General features: G+C 38.1%; 1 protein-coding gene and 1 non-coding gene across 2 annotated transcripts in view; both read right to left on the bottom strand.

Moving 5' to 3' along the window:
• Positions 1-25,368, bottom strand: part of LOC134804043 (P-selectin) — a 136,830-nt gene that overhangs the window by 78,561 nt on the left and 32,901 nt on the right. The window lies entirely within an intron of this gene.
• Positions 23,389-23,460, bottom strand: Trnat-cgu (transfer RNA threonine (anticodon CGU)). The gene has a single exon. It is a non-coding gene; the product is annotated as a tRNA-Thr (tRNA).

Below are 25,368 nucleotides of genomic sequence, written 5' to 3' on the forward strand. Positions count from 1 at the left end.
CCCTCCATAAGACGAAACCTCGTTAACACGAAGTTTTTGGCGTATCCCTTGAGATTCGTGCTATCGAGGTTCCTCTGTATTAGCTTTTATGGCATTTGTTGTCATTCGGTATAGTTCTAACTGTAAACATTGCGTTCTGAAAGATTTATTGGTTGTTGCAAGATGACGAGGATAGTCAATTAACAGCCATACATAATGACAGCTCCATATGCAGTGCATTAACTCTGACGTGAGTACGCGTTTGCGTTAAGTCTCATTTTATATGGGATTGTGAACAAGCGCCAAGCGGGACGTTTTGGAAACTCAAAATTCCTTACAAAACGCACGTCACGTTATCGGAAGAATATATACACTAGGGGTACTGAACGGTTTGGATTAAAATTTACTCAGATTTACCTACAGGTTCTAGGCGACTACATACATACTTTAATTAACAGAAATTATACATAGAAAAAATATTGTGACAAACACACTGAAAGACAATAACACACAAAGAATTATTAATTCTAATAAATTAACGTGATTCGAACGCAGGACTTCTAGCTTCGTATGCTAAGTACTACCACAGTGTAAAAAGTAACAGTGGACCGACGCCTTTTATATTTGCGTAAATGCCGACACCGCACTAGAACACAGCAGTGTTGTCACAGATTTTTACACACTAACACAAATACACCAAACATTTCGAATAAGATACCCTGTAAGTAGTACCGAGCTACTAACAGTGGCGATGTATGCAGCTCGGGTGCGCGCCCACCTCACCCCGCGCACCCCACACGATTGCCCTGCCTAGACGCTTCATCGAATGACTATACTTACCGACTAGGCTGGGAAGCCGTTTGAAAAAACAACTTATAGCTTTTTGCGTAGGACGGTACAGCATACGGAAGACAAGTTAACTATAATTACACAACTAGTCCTGATAACCATCTTACTATGCATTGTTATACGTTTAATGTAATTAAACACCTTATATCTAGGCTGATAAGGTCTGGTGTTGAGGAAATACATTACTTTGATTATTAGGAACACTTATAGGTACTTTAATGCACAACTCACGATGTAAATTAAATTCGGTAACGCGTAGATGCTTATCCTATACATATTATTGAACAATATGTACGGCTACATATAAGTGATGCGGTAACTCGAATTGTCAGATACCTCCCGTAGAACTTAATATTATTAAGTAAGAAAACACATGTATGGACTACCTACTTATCTACTTATCTCTATGCCCATCAACCAAGCTGAAACGGAGACCTTCGTTAACGCACGGTCAATTACTCATAGTTTTTGCCATTCGCATAAAACACGTAATTCTGAACACCACTTATATGAAGTTTCCTGCTTCAGTATCGATATTAGCAAACACTCTGTAACGCTGTTATGCCTGATTTCATAATACTACGTGAAACCGGCCAGTTACCGCATAGACCGTCCGCCGTGGACTCAGGGTTCGAATTCGCCTGGCACGGACGTGAGTGCAATATAATATGAGACATGTACGTACATGGCTACTTACGCCAAGGGAAAGTTTTATACATTTGCATGCCGAAAGATTTATGTTTTGTTATTCGGACTTGATAAAAACGTGTGGTTAGTGCTATGTTTAAATAAAAGGTAATAATTGGACAATCATCAGAATTCTAGCGGAGTAGGTAACTAAATAAAAAAACTGCAAGCTTAACGTCATTTTATAATTTAGAAATGGAGGCCACTTTTAAGTGGTAAATTAGGTATGTATTTGAAAAAAAAAAAAACAAAAAAATTGTATTGCTAACCCGATTTTTTTAATTTAAAATGAGTACCTAGATATATACATACCTAGTTTTGAATTTATCATACAAAATATTACCAAACCCCTTTTTCTCAATCAAGGTACTCGCCTAAAATAAAAATAAAAATACCTACAGTAAATGGTTTTTTACCTATTTGAGGAAAACCTGAAAGAAGATCAAGCGTGTGACAAATACATTGTATAATGCGGGAAATAATAATTGTATGATGTACGGAACCTTTAGAACGACTCGCACTTGGCCTATTTTTTAATAGATTAAGTGAACTATACGTTATACTGTGTCACCTCGGCCCTTAAGGCCATTGCTTTGTTGAACAGACATACACACAAAAAGTTCACATGGCATTGACTGAAACATTTCATATTAATGGGAGTAATCTGACACTGTCTTGAGTTCTTATACACCATACTTTGAGGCCTAATTACTACAGGATAACCTCAATAACACTCATGGTATAATAATATACTCCGCCTGGTACTCCATTCCCGTCTTTTCTAGGTCACCTAACTGACACAAGCCTACGTCATCATGCGACAGCGCTATATGATAATATGCGATAGCGCTATATATAGCGGCCATGTTATTGTGACGTAGGCCTGTGTCACTCTGGGAATAGAAGACCATGTTTTATTAGACTATGATAACACTCATATTTGCTTTAAAAAAAGGTAGAAGTCATAAATAAGTACGTGTTAGATCCATGAAAAGTCTGCAGCGAATTTGATAGCCCACGCAGTGCACGTGTTATTTTAAACGTCAAACTTCTATTAAATTATGACGGTAAATGACACTTGCACTGCGTGGGCTATCAAATCCGCTGCAGACTATTCTTGGTCCGACTCTAACAAGTAAAACTAAAATATAAATATCAGTAAGTATAAATCATCACTACACCTTATAAAACAAAGTCCCCCGTCGCGTCTATCTGTTTGTGTGTTTGTATGTTTGTTCGCGATAAATGCAAAAACTACTGAACGGATCTTAAGGAAGGTTTAGGTGTATAATGTGTTAATGTGTTAACCCGTGCGAAGTCGGAAGCTAGTAAATAAATATTATAGGACTATCTTATTAGAAACCACCCAGAACTCGGTAACAAATATTTGTGAGTAACACCCTAATAAATGCCCTTACCAGGTTTCGAACCCGCGAACTGATTCTTAGGCATGGTCACTACCGGCTTGGCTAGGACGCCGTTAAGTATGTAGAGCAGTGGTTCCCAAAGCTGACAGGGCTCCGACCCACCTAACAAAAACTGCTAAATTCGGGACCCACCCATTCAGGCATAAAATATTATTTTCACCACACCAGCTCGGAAAGGCTTACTTTGCACTTCAAAAACGGATAGCAAAATTGCACTTTGCTATCAGTACCTAATGCACATGTGAGGCAAAATAAACAAATGCAGTTTGAGTTGTTTTCTTATGTTCGCTGGTAGAATAAACTTTTAAATGATAATTTTGGATGATAAATATTTAATAACATTCATTTGAATTTGATTTGTTTTGATTTTGTTTGATATTTTACATTTAATATTTGCTTCGGGTTGGTGTGGTGAAAAATTTTGTGTTTCACTCGGGGGCAAATTTTGTTTAAGCCTCGTGCTTTGATACCCTCGCAACGCTCAAGATTCCATTTTTCGAACCACTCGCTAGCTCGCTACGCTCGTGGTGCAATTTTGAAATCTTTCGCTTGCTCGGGTATCAATATTAGCACGAGCAGTTAAACAACAACTTTGATCCCTTGTAAAACAAATAACTATTGAAACGCGCAGATGCCCTAGTAGTTTCATGGCTCCTCTACACGATGGGCCAGCGCCGGCCACTCCTAGGGACGCATTTATGCGTTAGAGGGAGCAAGTGATATTGCTACCTCATTCTACCGCATGGCTGCGTCCCTTGGAGTGGCCGGCGCTGGCCCATCGTGTAGAGGAGCCATCAGTGCCCACTCAATATTCGCTCGCGACCCACCAATGGGTCGCAACCCATAGTTTGAGTAATGCCGATGTAGAGTAAGTTTTCGTTGTCAACTGACAAAATTAGCCTGAAATACCGAAGTGTACAAATTCGATATGCACATGAATATAGTTAAATCATGTTAGCCTGACGTTTATAAATGTGTGGGTATTAAATATGGCGGGACAATACCTACGTACGTGATACGCGTACCGTAACGTGTGGTACAAGCGAAAAGGTTTGCCGATTATGTTGTTAGGGTTCCGTATCCAAAGGGTAGAAACGGGACCCTATTACTAAGACTCCACTGTCCGTCTATCCGTCTGTCTGTCTGTCACCAGGCTGCATCTCATGAACCGGGATAGCGACAGTTGAAATTTTTACAGATGATGTATTTTGTTACTGCTATAACAACAAATACTAAAAAGTACGGAACCCTCGGTGGCCGAGTCCGACTCGCACTTGTCGGGTTTTTTAGATTCTTTCTGTCCCGGACACTGCACACAATTTTCTGTTTTTGATGATGATCTTTTTATGATGATGAGAAAGAATCGTAAAATTTGGGAGAGAGGAACAGATTCCCAAGATACTCGTACTTACTAAATTTCATAGGTTTTTGTTAGGACAATATAAAGTTATCGTCGATAACCAGAAAATTCTTGTGTAGTTATTCCAGATGAAATTCCTACGTAGTCAACTGATATAGGCGAGAGAAAGTAAGATTATTTGTACAAAATTGAAAAATAGTCACTGGGAAACTTAAACAGTTTAGTACAATGTTTAGTTTAAGATTTTCAATATATATAATATAACAGAGATCACTAACAAAAAGCTGAAACATTAACATTATAGCGCAGACTCTAAACTTCTTTCACATAACTATTATCTATTCATGGCCTAAACCAACCTTACTGTACTCTCACCGTAGTCGATTTAAAATAGACGACCTTGTAAAATCGCTGTCGCTTATGGCTGGCGGCGCGCGGCGTTTCCTGGCGCGACACGCTTACAATTCGGCGTTAACTTATGAATAGCTATTGTTTTTGCACCAATCTTACTGCTAGAGTTAAAAGGCCGTATGGAACTTGTTCAAAGATATTTTAGGATGGTAATGAAGTTATCTACGAGTACATCTAAAACATTTAACACTTTTTATAAGAAAATCTCTAGGCGAGATAACGACTCCATAGAGCGACCGGTCGTACAAGGAAGAGTGGAGGGAACCGATCGCGCGGCAGATCACCTATGCGCTGGACTGACCAAACAAAATCCGCAGTGGGAAACCGCGTATCTGGGGCGCGATTTTTGAATTTCGATCGCTCGATTTTGTCACTCGAAAATCGGTGGAAAACGGCGAAATCCTAATTTTTCAAATACGAGCGATAGACCTTGGGGATCTAGTGGTATTGACCACTCGTTTTCCATTCTATTAGTAGAACTTAAATGACTAGTAGTGGAGATATTATTGAACGAAATACGCGAAATCGAGCGGTCGAAATTCAAAAATCGGCCCCCTGACTGTGCGAGACAGTCTGCCAAGAGGGAGAGATGGCGGGAGATCGTGCGAAGAGCTGTGTCCGCCTCTACTACCGATGCGGACGCCTCGACGTGGCCACGACCGCTCTGTCAAGAGCGATACGAAAGAGAAGCAGAAGAAGAATAAGAAAATAAATTGAATGTTAAACAAGTACTTAGATACTTACAATGGTTGCAGTTAGTGTGTAGTCTCCGTAAAAAAACTGACTACCGCTCGTGTAGAGCCATGCAAACTAGGAAGTGGATCAAATATATATAGCTTACAATGTTTGTTTGATCACGGACACTAGTATTAAATAAATATTGTGATATATTATGTTATGTTGTAATGTAAACGACACATTTTTATCAAAACATCAAGAAATGACAAAGAGATTTTGACAGTTTATCATAGAATATGGCAGACAAAACCAAAGAGTTATAGTTTGTTCTGATTGGGCCCCATACATTCCACAACTCTTCCGTTTCATTGTATATATTACTATATAACTTTGCTCGTATAAGGAATTGTAATTAGTAATTAATTACGTATGCATTAGGTACATATCCCACAATAAGGCCGATTATATTTCGTTAGATTTGGGTAAAGTTTGTTTGGTGTCAAGAGCTCATTCGGGGAGGAATACATTCGAAATCCCAAATTGGACATAAAAAAATTACATTTTCCGTTTAGTTACGAAATTTCTATACTTTTTCGTAAATCAGTGGAAGTTTTTCTAGGACATGCGGTGAAATTGCGCTATTATGTGAGACAGAATAGGGAAATCTATACCACCAAATATAGATCGATATCTGACGAAAAATAAATCGACAACAAAATGTGAATCGGCCAGGAGTGCCATAGTTGGCGTAGAACTTGAAAACGTAAGCGCCGCTGTCGGACACTACACTACCATGATTTAGTCAATCGAAACCGAAGTCTATACGTATGGTCTATACCAGCGGTCGGCAACCAGCGGCCCGCTAACCTCTCACTTGCGGCCCGCGAGCCTCCCTGGCTATTTTGTATGTAATATTGACAAATGACAATGTCTGATAAAGTCATAAATATAAGCAAAGGGCGGCCCGCGTCCACTTCGTTAATTGCTATGTGGCCCTTGGCTGCTAAAAGGTCGCACGCACCCGCTTAGAATCGTCGGACCACTGTTACTTTTTACACTGTGCCAAAACCAAACCGACACAGTGTTCAAAACTTAACAAGCCTTTTTGTATAGAGATCGTATCTCGTTCGTGATGCAATTTCGGTCGTGAAGGCCGAACGTTGCTCGGCACGACACAGAAAGACGGATTACTTTAGTCACGGCTATTTGTCGAGATCTGGAGCTGCCATTTCTAGGTTATAAACAGAGAGGTAGCCGCGGAAAAATGTACACATAAATTATACCTCTCGCGTGGAATGACAGACCCTGTAACAGTTCAGTTTTATATGGAGTAGCTGTCACGTAAAACTTTTGTAGACATTTTTTGGAAGTTTATCACATTATTTAATGTAAGTAATAACATTTAAGTACCTAATAAAAATACGGTAAAACATATTTCTTGAACAATGTTTTAAACTAAGTTCAACTAAAATAATTATATGTACCTACTTAACAAAACTGTCTTAGGGACCATCATTCGACACAAGAGGTACTTATAGGAAACAAATAAAATAAAATAATTAAAAACACCTTTTGGGTAAGGCCAAGGTAAAGCCCGAAAATTAAATCAACTTTAATTTGTATTCAACGTTACGCGTATACATCTAGGTCTATCCAACACTGGGAGGGTAATGTCAGAAGTGTGATGCAACGCCTAACATTACTCAGCCAGTGTTGGGTATTGGGTAGACCTAGATGTGTACGGGTAAACGCGGAATACAGATTATTGTTGTTTAAATTTTCGGACTCTATCCAAAGGGCTTGGGTAATACTAGTTATACCAAAGTAAACTTGAGTTTAATTAACCTTCTAACATCGTAACATATACACGTTTCCAAATCCAGTACGGATATGATGGTCGTTTTGGTATACGTGACAGCGAGATAAAACGGAGTCCGTCACTTTCTATACCGCGGAGTTAAAAAAAGACAGTTATTTTATCACGTGGATAAATGTGGATAAAGCGATCCATAATACGCCTGCAGCTCTTAGCCTATACAAGCGGGCACGGCGGGTTATCGCGTGCATGTGAATGAAGACACACTTACCGTTTAGTACCGTAAGATGGTCATTTTCAAAGGCTGGTCAATCTGTTCGCAATTCCTATATATTTGTTTTGCATCTCTTCCTTTAGCGCTTCAATAAAAAGAAATAGTTGCGCTGCGCGAATATAAGTGTGATATTGCCGACCAAAATAAGACAATAGGTTTTCTGTTACAGGGATGGTCAACCGTATGCAGCATTTTTATAGCCCACGCAGTGCAAGTGTTATTTATACGTCATAATTTCATAGAAGTTTGACGTTTCAAATTGCACTACGTGGGCTATCAAAATCTCTGCAGACTTTTCTTAGTCTAACTCTATGTAGGTACTAACGCGAGTCTTTTGAGTCTGAATTTAAAGAACTTCACACGTTTTTACCTGGTTTTTACGAGGATGAGCGCTTAAAAAGCTTATTTCAAGTTGTTTTAAGTCCCTAGTCGTGTCCTTTATTGAGTCTTTTTTAGTCGCAACTCAAAACTTATTAAAAAAGTTATTAAGCCGCCGCATAAAGTCTCTGTCGACAATTTTATAGACGAGGTTTAATTAAATAACAGTAGGTACAAAATAGGCATTATTTTATGATTTGCGTAAAGATTGTTACTTACATTTTTTTATAAATAGAGTTCTATGAATCTCTCTACAAAAGACTCGGGTCTCTAAGAAGTTAAAAAAGAATGAAACCTGAGCCAAGACTTCAAGCAGAGAACTCAAAGGACTCGAGTCTTTACCAACACTCCTCCGTCTTCGGCAATCGTACGTACAGTATCATCTATTATTTCGGTTCGGTTGTCAAACTTGACTCTGTAACTTAGTACTCTGCAAAATAGGTATAGTCGCCATCAGACATATAGGAGCGGCCTAGGCGCTCACAAATATCTGAACACGCCTCTATTGTCAAGGTGTTAGAATGCGTGTTCAGATATTTTTGAGCACCTCGGCAGTTCCGATATATCTGATGGCGACTGTACATAATTTTCACGTGTTATGATTCCTTTGTCTATAATTAACCATGCGAACACGAAACGCGAACTCACGCTCTATAATACAAGTGTAGTGCATAATTGTTTTCCATCGTATCTTCTCGGAAACGTTCGTATTTGTCATGCTGCTTCAGTCGACCTCAGTACTTTTTAGGGTTCCGTACCCAAAGGGTAAAACGGGACCCTATTACTAAGACTCCGCTGTCCGTCCGTCCTCACTGTATCTCACGAACCGTGATAGCTAGACAGTTGAAATTTTCACAGATGATGTATTTCTGTTGCCGCTATAACAACAAATACTAAAAACAGAATAAAATAAAGATTTAAGTGGGGCTCCCATACAACAAACGTGATTTTTGACCGAAGTTAAGCAACGTCGGGCGGGGTCAGTACTTGGATGGGTGACCGTTTTTATTTTGATTTTTTTTGCATTATGGTACGGAACCCTTCGTGCGCGAGTCCGACTCGCACTTGCCCTGTTTTTATACCGATACTGACTGAAATAGCAAGACACGTTCGTACGTTTCCGTGAAAATACGATGGAAAATAATTATGCACTACGTCTGTAACCCTTTAACTGATGTAGTCTGATACTTATGTATATGTATATCAACATACCTACCACGATACAATAAATTGTAAAAAATAATTTTGAGGAGTAGGTACCTACACACAATTTTTTTTACTTGAAAGCAAGGAAAACGAGTCAGTTGAAAGAAATGTATGAAAAATACGTTTTATACAACTTGATCAGCAATCATTGGACACCCTGTATAAGACATACAATATCCAGCTCATTTCTCCGCAGTCTGATAAATAAGACAAAACTTCGTGTAACTTCGTACCGGCGGCGAGACGAGCACCCTCGATGAAAAATTCTAATGGGTGAAAAGGTTCGAAAAAGCGAAAAAAAAAAAACTAACGAAGGGGCGTATTCATTGCGTTTTTTAAAATGGCATAGCTGTGTTCAACAGCATAGAGTCTGTGCGGAAAGAGATGAGTCGTGGAATGTATGGGGCCCAATACATTCTACGACTCTTTTCTTTCCGCACAGACTCTACAAGTTAGTTGGTACATTAGGATAGTCTCACAGACAAGACATCCTCCAGACTGAGCATAGTAGCGTTACCCCCTGTGCCACAAATATACGGTAGTTTTACTCCATTTTCGAGTCAAAGTGTCTTTGTATGACGTCCGTGTTTTGAACGGACCAATCACGGCACGGGACTCGCTCACCTCGTCCCCCGCACCCCAGTATTTTTTGGCAGCATCGGTTTCATGAAATAATTGCTCTAGTCTCTGTCTTTCAGCTAAGGAAAGACTAAATAAAATGTATACTTCATTCTCAGAACCAATGAAGCTAGTTTAAGACGGCATTTTATTCAACGTACGCCGCGCCGGCCTTGTCAGTCTGTTGTAACACCTCGATTACTTTCATTTAGGTTAAAGATCAATCTTAAAACAACGTAAATATTTCATACACCGCTTTATTGTTGTATAATATAAATTAGAAAGAAGAAAATTAGAAAATATAACTTTCAATTGCAGTTTTAAAATGGGTCACTATCACTAGTGACACTTTTTTGAATATGTATACCCTTGAGACTACCCTCTAGATATAATAATCGCTACTCACCCTAAGCAAAAAGAAATGTACCTAGTTCAGGCATCAGAAAAAACGAGTACGTCTATATATGTGAAAGATAATTATGCTAAGAAAGTCTACGTGTACAGTCAGCAGCAGAAGTTGCTAAGCGGGCAAGGTGCTCAAAATTACCTTGACGCGCTCTTATTACCCGACTACGGCAACGCAAAAGGAGGGTTATGATTTTGACCGGTATGTATGTGGGTATTTTTCTTAATAATAAAGTCGCGTCAAGGGAATTTTGAACACCTCGCTCGCTTAGCAACTATTGCGGGTGACTGTGCCCATTATTAATAGAATTTGTATATAAGATAAGTACATATGTCATGTCCCAATAATTTTCATATTATAAGAATAACGTTATATTTTCAACCATTATTTTGCTTCCCTCAGACTATATGTTTCAAAACATCGCTTATGCTTCTAGCTATAACATTTTGTCTGTAAAATAAGAGGTCTGAGGACGTCCACTAAAAGAGATCAATACCTGTAAGATAAAATGCTTAGTTTCAAGAATATTTTTTGTGAAATAACTTTTTTAAATAGCATTTTTATCTATATCGAGAAATATACTCGTGGGACGTAATGAATACTTCAAGCAACCGCCATTTATCTTTTTTATAAATTTTACTGCACAAGCAGCCATATTTCGTAGATAGTGGAGGTCTATGAAATAAATAAAATAATAACAAAAAATCCAACACCAAAATCTACAAAGCCAGAGAAAAATAAAAACTATTACTTAGAAAGTAATAATTCTTACGTTTGCTACACTGACTGTCATAGACCGTGAATGCAATATTTTATAGCGTTACTGAGTACCTAAGTTTAAAATGCAGAGGGCCTACTATGAAAATCGAAAATGGAAATTTCGTTTCTGTTTCTCTGTCAGTATCACCCTTGCATATTCGATAGAGAAGCAGATTAACGAAATTTCGATATTGTATTTTAGCGGGAGGTCCTCAGAAATCTATTCTTACGGGTGGTTTCTACGCGATATATTAGCATTGGATTGTTTGTGTTTGCGCGATGATGTGAGAACTTTCTTCTCTTGTAACGGAAACAATAGTTCTATTTTTTTTTGGTTAGAAATTCTCACCTTGTTTCCAGGGTTAGTCAAAGCTCCGGGGATACGTTTTTTATTATCAGTCATACGTGCGGTTAATGTAGGATGCATCCTCGCTTTGTTTCCTGGTGCATTTTCAACCTTGGCATCAATCCTTTCTTTATTAATTTCTGCAATGTACATTGCTTCTAATGTTGGCCGCATGTGCACGCCGTACTTTGATTCCAAGTTGCTTCTATGTTGTATATAATTTGCAGAAGTTTCTTGTACTTTCTCAATTTTGTCATCATTTTTACCTTTTAAATCCTCACTAAAGTGTATCTGAGTACTATCCTTATTCAAGTGACTAATGAGCGTTATTCCGGTTGCAGGAGTATGTTCTACATTAAGTTCCGTTATGTGCGGCTTTGGTAATCTGTCTCGAAATCTTAAACAAGTATTCGTTTTCTCTGACAAATTTCTAACCACATCTCCATCTTTTCCTTCGTTAAGATTATCTACATACATCTCCGTTAATCGTGACTTTTTTGTTTTGTCGTCATCAGAAATAGCTTTATATTTTAACATTGACGGTTTTGCTATGGTAATCTTTATGTCGTTTTGTGTATCAATAGTGTGCTCATATTTCGAACAATCTGTCGTATTACCTGTTGAATTTTCAACCTTATAATCTTCCTTTCTTTTAAAATACATTGTGTAATTATATGACTTCGGTGACACAAGTCTTTGTTTCTTTATATCATCAGCACACGACTGACTTTCACTTTTATATAATTTATAGTATGCCTGATTATCATTATTGGTTTGTTTTAAAAGTCCTGCATCAATTAATTGGGTTGAGGTATTTCGCAGATTGTTTTGTGTACCAAAACTGGTTTCAATGCTTCCAAACTTTGTACTAGTTACAGATAGATGGTCAGTATTATTGTCATTTGACTTCAAATGTTGAGTAGTGTCAGTTTTAATAAATGAGTCTTGTATACTTGACTGTCTATCGTGGCACTCTTTATTCCCTTCTGCCATTGTTTCTGTTATAGGCTTAACATTCGTCACTTCTATTCCTTCGTCAAAGCTTTTAATAATATTCCTATAATTCAGTCTATTTTGTATTGTTGTTTGGTTTTTCATTTCAGAATATACATTCGGCTGGGTACCAAAACTGGTATTGTTGCTTCCAGACTTTGTCTCAATTATAGACAGGTGTTCAGTCTTATTATCTGTATTTGACTTCAAATGTTCAGTAGCGTTAGTTTTAATAAATGAGTCTTGTATACTTGACTGTCTATCGTGGCACTCTTTACTCCCTTCTGCCATTGTTTCTGTTGTAGGCTTCACATTCTTCAATTTTATTCCTTCGTCAAAGATTTTAATAATATTCGTATTATTCAGTCTATTTTCTATTGTTTGTTTTTTCTTTTCAGAATATACATTCGGCTGTGTACCTAAACTAGTTTCGTTGCTTCCAGACTTTGTCTCAGTTATAGACAGGTGTTCAGTCTTATCATCAGTATTTGCCTTCATATGTTTAGTAGCGTCGATTTTTGCTAGTGTATCCTGTACACTTGCCTGTCCTTCGTAGCTATCATTATTCCTTTCTACCATTGTTCCTGTTTTAGGCTGCTTGTTGTACAGTTTTATCTTTTCGTTAACGATTTCAAAAATCTTTAAATTTGCCAGTGCATTTTTCGTTGTTGTAGGCTTGTCAAATTTAGAGTATGCGTGTGGCTCTATAAAATAATCATACCTGTCTTTAAAGTCTGTTATTGCATTTCTCGCTTTTGTGGAGCAAGATGTGGCAGCTCTGTAGACATATCGGAACGTGCTTAGTATTAAAACGATTAATTCTTTAGCTAGTTTAACTTTGCTCTTCCGAGAAAAGGGAAGCGGTGTCTTTTCTTCCTTTTGTTTACTAGGTAGTTTTTTGTTATCTATTCGTCCATGATTTGGTGCTGATGATGATGATAAAACTCTGATGAACGGTTGGTAGCCGAAAACCATGTCAGATTTTCGGGAAACTTTACGGATTTTATTCATGTTTTTAAAAGGTTTATACGATAGTTTTTTTATTATATTCCACTGTTTATATATGTGACTGTCATAATTTGGTTCAATTTATTGTAACGATATTTTGTTTGGTTTAATTTTGTTCTATTTCAGGGTTTAATTTTGTATGTAATGTATGAATGACATTTTGAGTTGTTGAAGCTTGCCATTTTTAAATAGGCAGAACAGAAAGTATAGAGAGCATAGAGGTACAACTCAATACATATCTTTACTTTGGCTAGAATAACGAAGAATAACAAACAAGAAACATGCTTGTAAAATAAAATTGAAATTAATTAGATAATTAATGGAACGATAAAAAAGCTTATGTACCTACCCAAAGTTTTGCAAATTTTGGTGTAGCAATTTTTTGTCAAAAAAATATCTAGATACGAATCGAGTCTTATCTAAAGAGTAGGTTTTACCGCCATACCACACCTTTTTGGCTTAGTTTGACAATTTGACATGTGATTATATTCTCTTTGACTCCACTAAGTAATTGTTATTTCGTATTTGATTAATTAATAATCATAAATTAAATCTATGTTGCAAATATTATAAAAGGATATCCAGTCTTCCAGTTCCAGTTCAGACTGTTTATATAATGACCGAACCAAATTCTTTGGATAAGAGAGAATGATCTACTTTGCTGCCGGGAATACTAAATAACATAGGTACTAGTAGGTAAGAGACGATGCCATGGAGCATATCAGTTGATATCAGTAAACACGACCATACGAGAACTTAAGGTTAGATATATTTTGATATAAAATAATTTCGTCAAAAAACCGCACCAATAAGTGTCGAGTTGAGCTTTCATTTTAAAACGACATGCTTAAATTACAGTCATAATACTTGGCATGAACATTTATGTACCTATGTATGTCTGGAACCAGTTTTCGTTGCTAAAATTCTTTATACTTACAAAGAAAACAAAGCCAATGAAATGTTCTGTATGTGAAATTTCTAGTCGCCCTCTAATTCCTGTGACTGGGCATTTGACTTAAGAGAGTACCATTTACCTACTTTTTTCGAAAATCCATTAACTTTTGGGTTATTTCTACTCAGAATCACGAGGACTATCCAATCGATAGTACTCGTGATCCCCATAGGCGGTTTCAGAAAATATGTTTCGGAAACCGCCTATGGGGATAAAAGTTTCTAATGGATTCTACGCGACCAAAGTCGCGGGCAAGGCTAGTTCTCGTACAAAACTAGGCCCTCGTGCTAAGTGTGCCACGCCGAACATAGGTTTTTGTACCAAACGAACTATTAGTAACCGTTACCCGAAACTCGGTCGCGCTGTTCGATCGACACGGGCCTTACTTGGTCAATACTAGATGCTGACCGCTTATTAGGGTTCCGTCTTAAGAGGGAAGTATAGCTACCTAACTGACAAAAGGTACTTTTTTCATACAAGTTCCAATTTGGGACGTTTTTCACTAATCAAATCTTAACATATCACTTTGATTTTGATGTCGATCGATTCAGCATAATATATTGTACCTAGGTTTATAGATTTCGCTTTAAAAAAAAGGAAGACCTATAAACCTAGTTTTTCATTGTGTCAATAACACACTAAAAAGATCATGGAGAATGGAAAATATTTAGAAGTGGGAAAACGTCTCTTTTTGTATGGACGAACACGTGCTATACTTCCCTCTTAAGAGTCCGCAGCAAGCTCGGCTGAATTTCACCTTCCCATACAAACTGTGTATCGTTCTCGAACAAACTGTGTATCGTTTTAGAACTACGTGTTGAATTGTAATGAAACTTTGCACATACAATGATGATAGAATATCCTATTGTAAGTACAAAGTTTCAGAACAATCTAGCTAAGTAGTCGTTTTAAAATGATGTGCCGTCCCCCGCAAAAAACGGCAGACTATTTTGTACCGAAAATTATAGACATGGCGTCTCCGTTTGGTTATATCCTCTAAGACAATAAGATATATTTTAACGTTTTTTTTAATTGTTGGTAAGGTAGCGGTTAGGCGTGCGACACGGAGTATCGTATAAGGTCACCTAAGGCTGCGTTTCCACCACAGCAGTGCGCTCCTCTACCCCGCACATCTCTGGTGGAAACATCATGTCGTTTCACATCCTCGATATGCATCCTCGCACAGCTTTGTGGAAACGCAGACTTAGCTTTGCCCCTTCGTTTGATTTTTTGCGAAGATTTTGATGTTTCCTAACCTGTTAAGGAGTTCCGAAAATCACCCATGATTCTAAAAAACTAGGGTTCTTTTTCTGAATAACTCAAATACACCTCACAACTTACAAATATTTACCTATAAGGTCGCGGCCCACACATTGAGCATCACAGGTAAAGCACATCTATACATTAGTCACGGTGACGAGATAGTCCAGGTCATTGACCTCTCTGACGCAGCAGGTACTCCGATACCTACAGTTTCTCATTGATTCACTCGTCAAATATCTACCGATACCGTATCTGATTTGATATGCGGATTATTTGACAGTAAACAGTTCAATTAGGTAAGCTTGTTTCATTTAAAATATCTGGGAGACCGAGCTTTGCTCGGAAAACATATAAAAATTGCGGCATTGTGGAAAAGGCAAGTTAAAATTTACAAATTGTGTTATTCAAAAATTTTCAAAGTACATTGCAATAAAAAAGAGATAACTCAATCTCATATTTTTAAATATGACTTTTTTATTTTATAGTATACTCGTATTATGTAAAGATTAAAAAAATAAACTGCTTCATAATTTAGCAAAAGAAAAAAAAATACCTGATCATTTACTGCCACTTTTTTACCCTTAGTCTCCGGTCCACTATCATTGGCCTTCGTTTGATCCGTACTGATTCACTGAAAGCGACACCGTGCGTTTTTTGCAGTAAGGCAGACCTCCAATAGCGGTATTTAGAATTAGACCAGGTGGATCAGGCGGCCTATCCAAGGTGACGATCGTTTGCACTTCGCCATCGAATCGCTTTGTGTTTCTCTACTAATATGGCAGAGTGATAGAGAGACATATAAAGCGATTCGCCTGCCTGACATATAAAGAGTTAAAGACATATAAAGCGATCAGCCTGATCCAATATAAACCATTAGCTTGATAGATAGTATTTATCTCATAGAAAATACCTCGTCGTGAACACCATTCCATAACATACAATAATTATATTGCTAGCGTGTATTTTTTCATTTATTCACATACAGTATATATACTGTGGTACTAATAAACTAAATTAATAACTAGCTTAAATCTAAAATAGGCCCTTGAGGCATTGTACCAAGGATGCTGGCGGCATTTCCTCGCTGTATCGCAATGCTGATACGTTGTGCGAGGTAGCCGCCAGCTCTTCGGTCACCAGTTACGTCGACCAGACGCTTCGCGATTTCTGCGAACAACTTATGCGCGCTGGGACCCCATGGACCTAGAGTTTCAACTCCAAATGGTACAAAATGGTACTCTCTACCGAGGCTCTTATATTTAGCGTGTATTTATGTCGTCATCGACTTTATTATTTTTTAGTTAAGGCTCAAAATTTAATGTATTAAAAATTACATTTACAGCTGTGCCACCCTCTAATTATATTATAGTTTAAAGATTGCTTTAAATTATCTATTTAGTGCTTTTGTGGATAAATAACGTTTTTAAATTGTTTAAAAAAATAATGAATTTTTTTCCGAACGAGTGTGTTGAATTTTATGTATTTAATTAAATATTTTAGGTATCATTTTCACGCCGGTTATGTTTAAATTTTGTACTAAATATTAAAATCTGTTCCATTTAATATTTCGCTGGTAAACAAAAACTCAATAGAATCTAGTACCTACTTATGAATTATAACAAAAAACAAAACAGTCGGATCGCCTGCACCAAGGGCGCCCGGTGTCGCAACACAACTGACCCATTGTATGTTTTTCCCACAGCTCGTACATATAGCATAATTGCTATATTATACCTGTTTAAATTGTTTCACTGACGTAAGCTAAGTAATGAATATAGTTACGAAATCCTTGATGTGATTCAATATGATTATTGAAAGCCTGAGATATTTCTTAAAAATTCTTGCGTTAAAAGTCCGACCTTGATCCGTCGATGGAGTAAGCGGCTGCAAATTAGAAAACAATAAGGTAAAAACTATTTGTAGATCATTACTAACTTACTACGGTGACGCAACTACCCAAAGTGAGTCCTGGCCTCCGACCTCTGGTCATAATTTCATAGAAATTTGACTTTTAAAATGACACTTGCACTGCGTGGGCTATCAAAATCGCTACAGACTTTTCTTGGTCACTCTACATCATTTTTTAAATATTTTCTAAATGTTAATATCCACACAGGAAAAAAAGGAAATAAAGAGGTAATGGTTCGTCATTATTTTTAGATATATAGCGATTACGGCAAAGAATTTAGTCCAAGCTGAAACGGAGAGCTTTAACGCTCGGTCAGGGGCCCACTGATTAACAGTCCGCCGGACGGAATCGGCCTGTCAGTTAGAACAAAAAGTTGACAGTTCCGAACAACTGACAGGCAGATACCATCCAGCGGACTGTTAATCAGTGGGCCCCTTAAAATGTCAACGTATTTTTAGCCTCCCTGTATTCCACTTGTAAAGCAAAAAAATTGCGGGCCTGTTCTTAGAAGGATTTAACAGATGTCTGTGGGTCGAAACGAACATGTGGTAAAACAATTGGCTATCTTTGCTTTTGTCATGGCATATGCCGACGCTTTTAACTGACCTTAGGTGGACCTTACCTCTTCGCAATAAGGTTTATGTTATGTGAATGATACATTCAATTGTTATGACCATTGACTATGAACGTGCTATGAAGGCAGACTACCTACCAGACGTCACGTGAGGCGTTTTCGAGGATTCGTAGCGCTACAATAAAAACATGTTTATGCATGAAATATTTTGTGACTGACTGTGTGTGGTGGTAAAATATATGGTTTCAAACATTGGCTGTGCTGAATAGAGCAGAAAAAAAAATTCTCGAATATAAAGGGCAGAAAGTAGTCTGAAAATTCGGTCAAGCGGCGTGCGAATCGGACGCAGTGTGCCATGCCCCTATGATTTTACTAGACATCCACTTTGCATTGTGCAACTGTAAGTTAAGCGCTATGACATTTATTTAATGAGCTTATACTTATTTAGGCCTTTCGTACGCTAACCAGACATGGATATTCAACCAATGCACAAGGAAGAAAATACAAACATGCCAAAGATTAATGGAACGGAGTATTCTAAAGCTAAGGGTAACATTCCATTTCTGACCGCAGCTGCACTACTAGTACTAAACGCGTCGGTGTTATTGTCAATTTCCATAGTAATATGAATGGTAGTGCTGCTGTCGTTGGAAATGGACTGTCACCTTAAAGCTAAAGTCTAGATAAGAAACGAAACACTGATATAAGAACAATCACAAAGCTGCAGGATGCTCTATAACACTGCAAGAGGCAAAAATGGAAATGGGCAGGTCATGTGGCTCGCATGCAGGAGGACAGATGGACAAAACGAGTCACCACTTGGAAAGGACCGCCTGCCAAAAGACAACAAGGGAAACCTGTAGAAAGATGGATAGACGAAATAAAGAAAAGAACAGGCAATAACTGGATGACCACGGCAAACAACAGAACTACATGGCGGAAAATGGAGGAGGCCTTCACTCGCTGAGAGGTCCTTGATAATCCTTATACGTTTAATTTGCATGTACTTTTTTTTAATGTAACTTATATTATTAAGGAAATAAAAGGCTAATATATAAATATATGTATGTATGTATGTATATATATGTATTTAGGACCTCTATAATAAACGGCGTCCTTTCGTCTTTAGTATTTCACGTTCAGGGGGTCCAAGTATGGGATGGGTCCCCTTTGCCCGAGTCCTGCGGCGGCGGCGGTAGCACGCTCGCATTTTTATCGCTTGTCACCATGCCTGTCACGTTCTAACAAATATGTAAGTGCGAAAGTGACGGGCATAGTGACAGGCGCTAAATATGGAACCATGTTGCGCCCGCTGCCCATTCCTATAATCTGCCTAAAGTACGCAGGCAACCTGTGTCGAAACCTGGGGCGCATTCAGATATTAAAACTATGATATCGGTTTGATATCGATTTGGGGTCAAACAGATCTGCAGATCACTGTGTTATGTCTTTCCTGTAGACATACACAAGAGTTAAGGGCTATAAAGGTTAATTTTCTTATTTAACCCTTATCCACGTGAAAAGGTCCTCCTTTTATTTACAGAACTAGAGAAAAAGAGAGAAAAATGTACAGTTCGCGCGAACACACTAGTTTTCTCTCCTGTGGGCAATAGTTAACAGCTTGTGGGCATGTAAGTAATGATTTTATCATAGTTCTCTAAATAAAAGGAGGACCTTTTCAAGGGTTAAATAAGAAAATTAACCTTTATAGCCCTTAACTCTTGTGTATGTCTACAGGAAAGACATAACACAGTGATCTGTTTGACCCTTTGTTGTTTATTTTGTGCATCTTGCTCGCACTTTAGTGGTTAAAGCAGGAGTAAAAACTGGTGACTTTTTAGAGCATCCTTGTTCGTTCCAATAACTCAAAATGTACCAATATATCACATTTTGAGTTACAATTTAGAATTAATAGATATTGTTATCGCAATCATATGTATAAAGAGGTTATAACTCTTAAATTGAAGAAGAAGAATCAAATGTATGTAAATCCCAGCTTTAGTATTTTTCAAACAGCTTGGGTACGGTGACATAATTCAACTCAGTACAATTTTGCGAAATATGTGTTTTAGGTTATAGATAAAGGACATGACAGCTGTCACCGTACCCAAGTTGTTTACAAAATAAATATTAATACTATAGTTAGTGATTAAAAGACTTTGGTGGATCAAGGATACTAAATTACAGCAGCATTTTTTATGACTACACTGTAATATATGCGTAACTAATTACCAGTGATCGTTAATTTTCCAGCAATTTTGGTGCAGCATAGTAAAAATAAAGGATTTTCTTCAATTTTTTTCTAGGGACAGGATTGGTTAAGGTTAATATTACTGTTATTAACCCTAATTATCTATTTATCTATTTCTGTAGGGCAAACAGATGCTTTTAACCAACAATGCTGCACCAAAATTGCTGAAAAATTAACGATCACTGCTAATTACTTATTGGTTTATTATGTATTTTTTTGTGCCACAGAATCCAACCTAACAATTTACCCGAGAGAGTGACTAATTAAAATAAATTCAATATCACGTTTGTAAAACCTGAATGAGCCTCGAGGAGTCACACCTCGCTGCCTTCCTGTGGGGCCGCGACAGAGGGGGCTTTTTGTTACATTTAGCACACTTTTTGCTACTTGCAATGCAAATAACGAAAACGAGTTTTGGTCTGGACATAAATAGTAGAGTTTTAAAGTGTGTTTTCGTTCGTTAGCGGTAAAAAATTTGTAGGTAGTTAAAACGTACTAGAAAAAATCTGATTGTTTTTAGGGTTCCGTACCCAAAGGGTAAAAACGGGACCCTATTACTAAGACTCCGCTGTCCGTCCGTCCGTCCGTCTGTCCGTCCGTCCGTCCGTCTGTCCGTCCGTCCGTCCGTCTGTCACCAGGCTGTATCTCATGAACCGTGATAGCTAGGCAGTTGAAATTTTCACAGATGATGTATTTATGTTGCCGCTATAACAACAAATACTAAAAAGTACGGAACCCTCGGTGGGCGAGTCCGACTCGCACTTGCCCGGTTTTTATTAAAAATGTAGGTATGTATTTGGATTTCTGTCTGTAAGAGTTAAATACACGTCATCATCATCATCATTTAGACGGTTCAAGAACTTGCATGCGATTTTCGTTAGGTACATTGCGATATTTGGTGGATATCGACTGAATTGTTGTAGGTATTACTCTGTACATTATCAAACTGCACAACGGGACTTAATCGCGTATTTAAGTTTTAAGATTTACCTCCGACGTTTCGAGGACGGCGTTGTCCCCGTGGTCTCGGAGAAGACTGGCTCAAGTTGACATCAACATCTTCTAGCCGCGCGAGTTTTTCGAACTACCCGCACTTGGTCTTGTTTATCAGTTTGAACGTTTTGCGCACTAGGGATGTCACTCTGTCGACACACAACACTAACGATATTCGATTTATCGACTGTCGATATTCGTTTCCGCTTACATTTACTAATGACTGGATTCCATGTGGATGAGATCTTAAAACCCTCGTCCCGATTAAAATTGCAATGTTTTTTGATTTCAATGGCTTCCCGCACTTTTCTACTGTAGAAATGGCGATCCGTGGAGAGGATTTTAGGGTTATGCAGCTCAATCCAGTGGTTTGGTCCTGACTCCAGCAAATGCTCAGCCACCGCAGACTTGTTGACCTGACGATTTTATTTAGGTAAATCTTAAAACTTAAATACGCGATTAAGTCCCGTTGTGCAGTTTGATAATGTTTAATAATCGTGAAAGTTTAAATCAGTGTATTACTCTGTAGTTAGCAAATGTATCGAATATTGCATGCGAGTTCTTGTACCCACTAAATACCCTTTTATTTTTGTATTTTTCTTCATATATATCTTATACCTTTAAACGAGCAATTCTTGTGTATTTATTTATATTTTATTTATATTTCGGGGATATCGGAAACGACTCTAACGATTTCGATGAAATTTGCAGTGTGCCCCCACATTTGGGGACGAAAAATCGATGGGAACACGCGCATTTTCGAGTTTTTTATATGTTTTCCGAACAAAGCTCGGTCTCCCAGATATTTTCTCTATATCTGGCGTAAGCGAGACTCGAAATTTTTTTTAAATATACCACGAATCATAGAAAAGTAGTGACCAAGAGCATGGTATTTTGTACTTAGGGCTGGAAGCAAACTAGCGTTCGCTACAGACGAAAGTTTGCCGTGGTTCACTCTACATGTAAACTCTGGTTTTATGCTATTTAAATTATACAAACATGCACTTTTGTAACAGTTATCTCTTTCCATAAAGGGACATCTACCAAACACGATAGGTAATATAATATTAATACTATAACGTGGTACCTACCAGTGGCGGCGCGTCAAACATATCCATAGGCAAGCCGGGTCTAATTTGGCTTACATATTTCCTTTACAACTCTGCTCAAATGTCCAAAAACAGGCAAGCCGGTGGGAATCGGCTTTTATGGAAGCGTCGCCACTGGTACCTACCTACTTACAAGAGTTCTTGTATCAAACTGTGCTACTACCTATTTACTTACCTATTGTCGCATGCATGACGGGACACAATAACAACAAGAAATAGTTAATTCGCCCTTATTATGTAAATTGGTAAACATGTTTAACAAACAGACTATGTGTAGACTAGAGATGCACCGGCTATTCGGTTACTATCCGGTATCCGGCCTATCCGGCCCTCTTTTTATTACCCGGCCGGATACCGGATAGTAATTTTGCTTGATTTCGGAGTCAACAAATTGGATTTAAGAAACCGTCACATTCATAATCGTACTCGCTTAGGTAAACATTCCACTATCGCACGCGCACTCATTTCGAACCTCGAAATAAGTCCGCGCGAACGTTCACTACGAAACAGGTCAAAGCCTGCACAATGCGCACCTGAAATACCGAAATGTAGGTATAGTTCCACCGGCCGAATATTCAGGCCGAACATCCGGTATCCGGTATCCGGCCAAACAACTATCCGTTGCATCTCTAGTTTAGATTACGAGTATGTGAGGTGTGCCATAAAGAGTATTGTAATGTATTGTATCTTAGGTATATTGTATAAACATTAGGCATTTTACCCTGAAGACTAAAGCCCGTAGTAGGTAAACGCGTCGCTCTTAAATAGTTGTTTTCAGGACGACATGTTGTAAACATATTGACAGCCCTTGAGGGACATGTTGTAAACATATTGACAGCCCTTGAGGCAGTCTGGATACTCTCAACAAGTTTCAAGTATTAATAGGCCTGCTTCGCTGAGATTATGAGATCGACCTACAACGTTCTGTGTCACATTTGTTATCTAATATGACATTGTCTGTAAAAGAGTTTGAAGATGTCCCATGAAAGTTTATAGTACATAATATATTTAATATGAAAGGAAAGTTTTTCACCGTTCGAGGTATTTACCTGTAGGTAGGTACATATCTTTTATACTTTCCTCCATTTCCACACAACGTTTGCTATTAAGCTTAGAAATAAATTAAAAGTAGAAAAATTCACTGTCTCGGGCGAGGCTCGAACTCGCGATTCTGGATCACGAGCCCATCGCGCTACCACCTGCGCTACCGAGACCTCACTCGAGGAGAGCGAATATTTCAACCATATACTTTTATGTACGTTGTTCTCATAGAATATAAATCGATACTCCTCGTTATTTTCCCGGGAAAGTGCATTAGGAATTTTCCAGCAAAGCGGTGATGCGTCAGTAATCCAATGCCTTCCGTCGTTAGCTGATTTACATGTGCCAGTGGATAAGGCTCGTTTATGACAGGCTAGTTACTTGTACCAGCTGGCTTGCAATAAATTATTATTATAGGACAACTTTACACAGTTCGACCTAGTCTAGACTACGATATATATGAAATATGACTAGGCGACGATAATATAAAAATACTTATATACATAGAAAACATTCATAACTCATGAACAAATATATGAAAAACACACAAATGCCCTTATCAGCGATTACTATTCTGATACATTTTTCTACTACAACAGCCCGTGTTCACACCCAACTACCTACGCCTCTAATATGTATGGTGATCGCGAGTGACATATCTTGTACCTAATTACCTACGCCCCGTCTTGTACTTGACGTGATCTGTGCCCCAGTTTAACAACCGATATACTGATTTCAATGATTCCAAAGTATTGTATATTCTCTTTCAGCTCGTTCTTTCTCTCTTCGTGACTGCGCAAGGTGAAAGTGAATCATCAACCTCCGCATCATCTTAGCGCTTTCCTAACTATTTGCATCCTGAAAGAGGTCAGGTTCACTTATTTGCAGGTACGATTTGTTACGAAAGTGACTGCCCGTTTTTGAGGGAATAGAGAGGCATCCATTTCGGCTCAGAAATAGAGGGCGCTATGCCTCTTAGCTAGTGTTGGGGCGAGTTACTGGAACGATGTAGGTAAAGGATCCTTTAGATGATACTTGTTTGTTATTTATCTCTCCGATTTAACCATTTCTAGTCACTTATACTTCAGATCCAATGAATCAACCTTATCTAAGCAATGCTACTGATTTTCATTTGCATTTTTAAGATATTTTTATAGCATATATATCATACTCTTAAGGCATAAATAGTAAGTGTTGTTTATGCGATATTAATTTCATAGAAGTTTGACGTTTAAATTAACACTTGCACTGCGTGTGCTATCAAAATCGTTGCAGACTTTTTTCATCTATCTAATTCTATTGTAAATGTTTGTTTACGTTGTCATCGTCTAAAGCAGGGGTCTCCAAACTTTTTTACCTGAGGGCCATATTGCGCCTCAGAAACTTTCGCGCGGGCCACCGTCGGCGCCGGGGGTGTATCTGGTTAACTTATTAAATATTAATATTAACGCCATCTACTCGACTATAGGCCAAAGGTATGGTGCAATCTTTTCGAGCAAGGCGCCATAACCTTCAGCCTACTCTCGAGTAGATGGCGTTAATATTAATATTTAACAGTTAACACATATCAGTGAAAGAATAATGATCAACGTCAAATGGCGTTCTAACATTTAATCGTCTGTCGAAAGATGGCAGAAAATGTACTGTAGCTACACAATTTACCATGACAGTAACTCTCTATTTCAAATTCTCTTTGCCGGCGCCTACTAGACGTGATCAAAAGCAACAATAAGACCCCATTCAAACTAGGCTCCATTCACTCACGAAATGACTAAAACAACAAAGTCATTAACTACATATGTATTTTCTAAATCACAACGATCCATTGTAGGCCTCAGGCCATAAAAAGCGGGTGACCATAGACAGTCTTTAAGAAGGCTGTAAATCTTTCGGCCGCGTCGAGCATCTGGCGCGCACGCGCAGGGTCTCTTTTTTATAAGCTTTCATTCACTTGCAATGTTCGTTGTATGTATAAGTCTTCTTATAAGTCCTCTGATATTTGACCACTCCCTCCCTTATTCATAAAATTGTACGGGCCTGATTTTGTTAAATTATGTTATGTCCCTTTCTTCCAAATACAT

This window comes from Cydia splendana, chromosome Z, assembly GCF_910591565.1.
Source record: "Cydia splendana chromosome Z, ilCydSple1.2, whole genome shotgun sequence".
Taxonomy (NCBI): domain Eukaryota; kingdom Metazoa; phylum Arthropoda; class Insecta; order Lepidoptera; family Tortricidae; genus Cydia; species Cydia splendana.